The sequence below is a fragment of the Podarcis melisellensis genome, assembly GCF_964234715.1.
Source record: "Podarcis melisellensis genome assembly, chromosome: 2".
NCBI lineage: Eukaryota > Metazoa > Chordata > Lepidosauria > Squamata > Lacertidae > Podarcis > Podarcis melisellensis.
The window spans coordinates 102745506-102752537 of record NC_138529.1 but is presented as its reverse complement, the minus strand read 5'-3'; the positions used below and the strand labels follow the sequence as shown (position 1 = coordinate 102752537).

The 7032-nt window shown below is 42.6% G+C and overlaps 1 long non-coding RNA gene across 1 annotated transcript; it reads right to left on the bottom strand.

Annotated features, from left to right (window-relative positions):
* Positions 1-254: 254 nt before the first annotated feature.
* On the bottom strand, positions 255-4039 carry LOC309365537. The gene is made up of 2 exons (XR_014166227.1): positions 1245-4039; positions 255-1006 (listed from the first exon to the last, which is right to left on the bottom strand). It is a non-coding gene; the product is annotated as an uncharacterized lncRNA (long non-coding RNA).
* Between the last annotated feature and the right edge of the window lie 2993 nt (positions 4040-7032).

The following is a 7032-nucleotide window of genomic DNA, read 5'->3' as shown; positions in this document are numbered from 1 at the left end:
GCTTGTGGAAATGTTCAGGGTGGCAGGAGAGGATATATTGTTTATTAATATCCTTCCTAACTTGCGCTAGCAAGTTCCTTTACTTAGCAGAGTTTACATTCCCCTTCTCACGCACAGCAAAGAACTAGTTGCAAACTCGTGTGAGTTTCTTAAGACATTACACAATTCAGTCTGGCTTATCCAGATTGAAATGTGTTCTAATATTTTCCTGGTAAGACCCCTTGAATCCCCCCTAAAAGAAAGACACCACAGTCTTATTCATAAGCAATAAAAACAAAGTTTACTCATGATCAGGCAGAACACAGTGTGATCACTGAAGGCAGACTTTAGGCTTAAAGTTACAAATGTATAAAAACACGTTTACCCCATAAGGTAGATGACCTGAGGGACTGCTCGGTTGGCAGCCAGCAGTTCATTTCAGGAAGTTCGCAGGACGAAAAGAAGATGGAAAACAGAGAGAGTGGCAGCATCCCTTGTCCTTTTACCAGGTCTGGAAAAGTCAGGCCCACCCACTAGTCACTTGCAAGGAAGGATGCTCCAAGCCAGGAGGAAGAGGAAGTTTCGACTGGCTGGACCAAACATTCCCTTGCATGTCCACTCTAGGAAAACAAGGAATGTTGTACTTGACTGCTCTCAGTGGATTATATCCCACAGTGCTGTGGGAGAAATTCAGCATGCTGCCAGTTAGAACAGCCCCATGGGTATATTCAAGGGGGCAGCTGCCCCCCCAAATTAAGTCAATAAATAAAAAAAAACTAGCTGACCAATCACATCACAGATAACTTGGTTCTGTCCTCCCCCATAAAGCCTCCCCCCAATAAAGCCTGGCTATGGCCATCAACAGCCCACCCTTTCCTTCCTCTGCATACCAGTGGGAGTGGCATGGGAGGTAGAGGGGGGAAACCCCATTACACTGAGCCTAAGAGTGACTTCCCAGGAGGTAGATCTGTGAGCTCCTAGGGGAAGCAATATTTGAACTGAGGACATCTGGGTTTGTAGTTCATAACTTACCGTATTTTTTGCTCTATAAGACTCACTTTTTCCCTCCTAAAAAGTAAGGGGGAATGTGTGTGCGTCTTATGGAGCGAATGCAGGCTGCGCAGCTATCCCAGAAGCCAGAACAGCAAGAGGGATCCCTCTTCTTGTTCTGGCTTCTGGGATTCATAATATTTTTTTTCTTGTTTTCCTCCTCCAAAAACTAGGTGCGTCTTGTGGTCTGGTGCGTCTTATGGAGCGAAAAATACGGTAGCTACTATGTTGTGAAGCTGTGACACCAGCATTACCCATTACTGCTTGCTTATTCACTTGGAATAATTTTCTATTGATAACCTTTTTAAAGGCCACGTTTTAATTTAGTACTGGTTGTGTGTCTCTTTGGGTTGCCTTGGGCAAGATGAAGCATCTAACAAATTTAATAAATAATAATTTTAAACAAATTCTAACCATCCCGTGGCTTTGCGTTCCTATTAACACGAGTAAGGACACTTTACATTTTGTGTGTGTGTGTGTGTGTTGCAACACAACTTACCTGCCTTCACTTTCTGCCCTGAACCAAAAGAAAAACATTTTAATGAGTGCATGCTTCTGTTGGCGGCATATTGCATTAAATGAGTTCATCAGTCATATTTAAACACTAGTTCAAAAGCCTTTGCACCATATATGAATGTTCAAGTGGCATTTTGCAGAAAGCTGCAGTGATTGGTTATCTAATTGGTTAGATTGCTTTCTTGATTAAAAGGCTTTTACTGGATTAAATGTGTCATTGATCAAAAGAGTAGATGAAAGAGAAATGATTTGTTTATAATTATAGTACTTGGCACTAAATAGGAGTGTCGTTCTAAGCTCATTTAATTGTGAAAGTGTGACACCTGACATTTTAGAGTTGTTTGCACAGTGACCTAGTTTGCATATCATGATAAGGTTTATTGTGATGTCCAACCCTAGTAACCCTTGGGCTGCTCCCTGCTCCCCTTTCTTCTGTGACTGGAACAAGGACTGTAGATGCTTTCACTTTCGGTAATACACAACTTCTCATTTTGTCCAAACGGGGGATCATGAGTTAATGCTAACTCTGGTTGGTTTAAACAAACCAGCTTCATGACCCATGGTTTGGAGTTGGCTTGTTTTGAAATTAATCAAAGTCGCATTGATCTACAATTCCAGATTCAGCTGGTACAGGAAGTCATGATTTACTCAAAGTGAAACTAATAGCTCCTGCGTGCTTCTTCCCAGCCACAAAGGGAGGTGGAAGGGGGAGTGCAGGAATCTAAAGTTCAATTTAGCTGGTGGAAATAACGATAAACAATGGTTAATTTGATGTGTGAACATGGCTCTGTACACGTGATTGTGTGATTGTTCGTGTGTAATTTATTCATGTGTTTTTAAGGGCTTTCTGGGTTATATCCCAGGATCCTGTTGCCATTCCTTCACCTTGAAGAAATTTGGGCAGAATGCTATAACCCTTACATTACGGCATTTTTATTAACTATAGTTAAGAAATACATTGGTCCGTGGTGTCCCTCCTCCTCTTCCATTTTCTGGAGCAAATTTTCCCTGGCCTCTTTAACAGTGGTTTAACGTTACATCTGCACTAACTAATACAAACCAGGTTCCCTCTTAATCAGAGTTAATCTCTTTCAAATCCTTGTTAAGGTGAGAATGTCAAATTCTGGTTAAGACTGGGAAAGGAAGAAGTTGTAGCCATCTGTCATGGATGCTTTCTTGAGATTCCTGCATTGTAGGGAGTTGTATCAGATGACCTTCAGGGTACCTTTCATCTCTACAGATTCTGTGATTCTACGGTCCTTGATTTGATAAATGCATTCTTAGAACTTTATTTTTCTTACATTAAATGAACAGATTTGTGTTGATTGAATTAAGTCTCAATTAACTCTCATTCATCGTTTTACCAAGTGGGTAACAATTTTCGCTACTTTTATATCTTACCTCTCTTCACATTCTGGTGGCCCTGGAAAATAAATGTTATGCAATGTGAATGGAGGTGATTGTAGAAACCTAAAATGCAGCCTGGTTTTACTTAAAGATTCTGCATCCCAGCCGTTCCGCTTGTTTAGCTACTCTAGGACCCAAATTCACAATTAGAGATGGGGCATAATTTGCTTGAAATTGCTGCTTTTCTCCTTGATTTCTGTCATCGTCAGTGTTTGTCTTTCATTTGGCTAAAACTCAACTCTTCGGCTCCCATGTTGATTCTGCAAGCTTCATTTGACCACACCTCTCCCATACACCCTAAGACTCAACTAGAATCCAGTTTTAGAAATAGGGAGCTTTGCATGCAAATTCGATACACAGTCCTGGAATCTTACTTTGTTTGACAAAAAAGAGATGTAGTGTCTTTCAGTAACAGAATAAGATGGGCAGGACTGTCACTGATGGCTAGCCTGCACCTGTCCTACACTTCCTAGTACAGTGGTACCTTGGTTTACAAACTTAATCCGTTCCACAAGTCCGTTCTTAAACCAAAGCGTTCTTAAACTAAGGCGTGCTTTCCCATAGCAGCGGGGGACTCAATTTACAAATGGAACACACTCAACAGGAAGCGGAACATGTTCTTATTCCAAGGCAAAGTTCACAAACCAAAACACCTACTTCCGGGTTTGCAGCGTTCTTAATCCAAGTTGCTCATAAACTAAGCTGTTCTTAAACCAAGGTACCACTGTAATGTGTCATAAAACAAAAAGTGTGCAGCATTAACAGCAGAGCGTTCATTTTCCTTGCTTCATTTCCCTCTTACTGATAATGTTGCCGCTTGGAAGTGCAGGAATTTTGATTGAACACAATTTGCTCCGCCTGCGTAAGGCAAATAAGCATTGTGTTGTTGAACGTGCACTCCTCAGTGTTAACTTACTGTGACAAGCTTTAAAAGAAAAGGGGGAAAACTTGAAGCTGCTACCCCCACACTAGATCAAGCAAAGTGGATCAGGGCAGCTCATTAGATTACCTTGGCTCCCACAGTTAGGGCGAAACAGGACCAATTAATTGTCTTATTCCCCACTTCCACCCAAAGTCCAAGGATTGATTCATCACACCCTTAAGCGTGATAAGAAGTGCTGCCCATACGAAGCAGTTTTTGTGCAACTCTCCCCTGCTTTCTTGAGAAACCACTACTCTCCTCAGTAGCAAAAATTATTCAGCAAGGTTGTGGAAAGGTAAAGGGACCCCTGACCATTAAGTCCAGTTGTGGACAACTCGGGGGTTGCGGCGCTCATCTCGCTTTACTGGCCAAGGGAGCCGGTGTACAGCTTCAGGGTCATGTGGCCAGCATGACTAAGTCGCTTCTGGTGAACCAGAGCAGCGCACAGAAACACCATTTACCTTCCCGCTGGAGCGGTACCTATTTATCTACTTGCACTTTGACGTGCTTTTGAACTGCCAGGTTGGCAGGAGCTGGGACTGAGCAACAGGAGCTCACGCCGTCGCGTGAACCTCCACCCTTCTAATCGGCAAGCCCTAGGCTCTGTGATTTAGACCACAGCGCCACCTGCGTCCATGGTTGTGGTACCATACATCATTTCTTGGCTGCTCTGTTGCAAACCCTTTAAGCTCTTGCTGCCAAGCCGCACCAACTCACCTGGGTCACTGGAAGCCCCACAACCCATGGCTGTCTTGTGTGCTCCACTTCCAACCTGACTCTTGGTCCAATGCCTGCTGGCACTGCTGTTTTTATAGTGCTATTTTTTGAGCTGTTTATGATATCTGAAGCTGATCTTATGAAGGCTTTAAGGATTATTGTTACAGAGAATAGATCTGCATGAAAAGGAAACAGCTCCTTGCCACCGGGAAGGATGATCCGTATGGTTCTCATTAAATTAATGCAAGTTTTATCTTAATTTGTTCGAGTTCTTGTTTGCCACTTGAGTTGCGTTTGCAGTTCACTTTAAAACATCATTTCAATACAAAGCAAATTTTAGGACCTAGCAGCACCAATGATTCAGTTATATAGTGGCAAAAAGTAGCAAGCTTTGTTCCATAGATTTCTAGGAACATGTAAGAGAAAGGGCACTGAAAGTAATGTAGCCTATTTTAGTCTGTCTGAGCAGGGCTGAGTGTTCTGTTGATTGCCAGTAGAAAGCTGGAATCAAGTAGAACTTGCTGTTAGAGTATGTTATATTCGGGTCTCTGTGTGTACTGACTTTTGGGGGGGGGTAGTTCTACAGCAAATTCCCCCAGAAATGAACCCATTTCTGAGACTTGTATAAATTATGCAAACTAAGCAAATTAGCATGTTCTCATTTTGCATAATTGTGGTTGAGGCATGACCTTGCCAACAGGAAATCTTTAGCTTCCACTCATATACTGTAATTCTAGGAACTTCTTTAAAATGAAAACTCAGATCCTTCGGAAATGGAGCTCTTTACTCATCAAATTGCAGCAGATGTACAGCACTGGTTATAATGGCTTATAAAGCCAGTGTCTCTATTTGAGCCTGTTTTTGATGCCTCAGTCAGAAAAATATGCCCTTCTTGTACTAGGTATGTTTTTTCCCTAACAGTGCCCAGCTTTAAAACATGACATGAGGGGTAATAAACCATCCCTTGGTTATCCTAATTGGTCCATAGATTTAGTTATCATATCTTACAGTTACTGATAAGCTATTGATGGACTTAATACTCCATGAATTTGTACGACAATTTAAAAAAGCCACCTGTTAGTAGCCACATCTTGTGGCTGTGAGTTCCATCAGTTGTTTTATGTGAAGTTTACAGCTGTCCTGAGCCTAATGCCAATCAAACATTTCACAAGCCAAAGCTTCAAAATTTATAAGGATGGGAGAAAAGTGTGTCTTATCTGCAAAGTGTTTGTAAGCCTCTGTAATGCCTCCATGTTTCTATTTTTTCTATTCATTTTTAAACATGGGGATTGTTTCATGTTGGAGAATCATAGAATCATAGAGTTGGAAGAGACCACAAGTGCCATCGAGTCCAACCCCCTGCCAAGCAGGAAACACCATCAGAGCACTCCTGACATATGGTTGTCAAGCCTCTGCTTAAAGACCTCCAAAGGAGGAGACTCCACCACACTCCTTGGCAGCAAATTCCACTGTCGAACAGCTCTTACTGTCAGGAAGTTCTTCCTAATGTTTAGGTGGAATGTTCTTTCTTGTAGTTTGGATCCATTGCTCCGTGTCTGCTTCTCTGGAGCAGCAGAAAAGAACCTTTCTCCCTCCTCTATGTGACATCCTTTTATATATTTGAACATGGCTATCATATCACCCCTTAACCTCCTCTTCTCCAGGCTAAACATGCCCAGCTCCCTTAGCCGTTCCTCATAAGGCATCGTTTCCAGGCCTTTGACCATTTTGGTTGCCCTCCTCTGGACACGTTCCAGTTTGTCATTGTCCTTCTTGAACTGTGGTGCCCAGAACTGGACACAGTACTCCAGGTGAGGTCTGACCAGAGCAGAATACAGTGGCACTATTACTTCCCTTGATCTAGATGCTATACTCCTATTGATGCAACCCAGAATTGCATTGGCTTTTTTAGCTGCCGCGTCACACTGTTGGCTCATGTCAAGTTTGTGGTCAACCAAGACTCCTAGATCCTTTTCACATGTACTGCTCTCAAGCCAGGTGTCACCCATCTTGTATTTGTGCCTCTCATTTTTTTTGCCCAAGTGCAATACTTTACATTTCTCCCTGTTAAAATTCATCTTGTTTGTTTTGGCCCAGTTCTCTAATCTGCCAAGGTCGTTTTGAAGTGTGATCCTGTCCTCTGGGGTGTTAGCCACCCCTCCCAGTTTGGTGTCATCTGCAAATTTGATCAGGATGCCCTTGAGTCTATCATCCAAGTCGTTGATAAAGATGTTGAATAAGACCGGGCCCAAGACAGAACCTTGTGGCACCCCACTAGTCACTCTTCTCCAGGATGAAGAGGAACCATTGATGAAGCACCCTTTGGGTTCGGTCAGTCAGCCAGTTACAAATCCACTGAGTGGTAGCATAGTCAAGACCGTTCAGTACAGTGTTCAGTACAGTTGGAGAATAGCTTTAATGCTGTTGTCAACTTCAGCTTT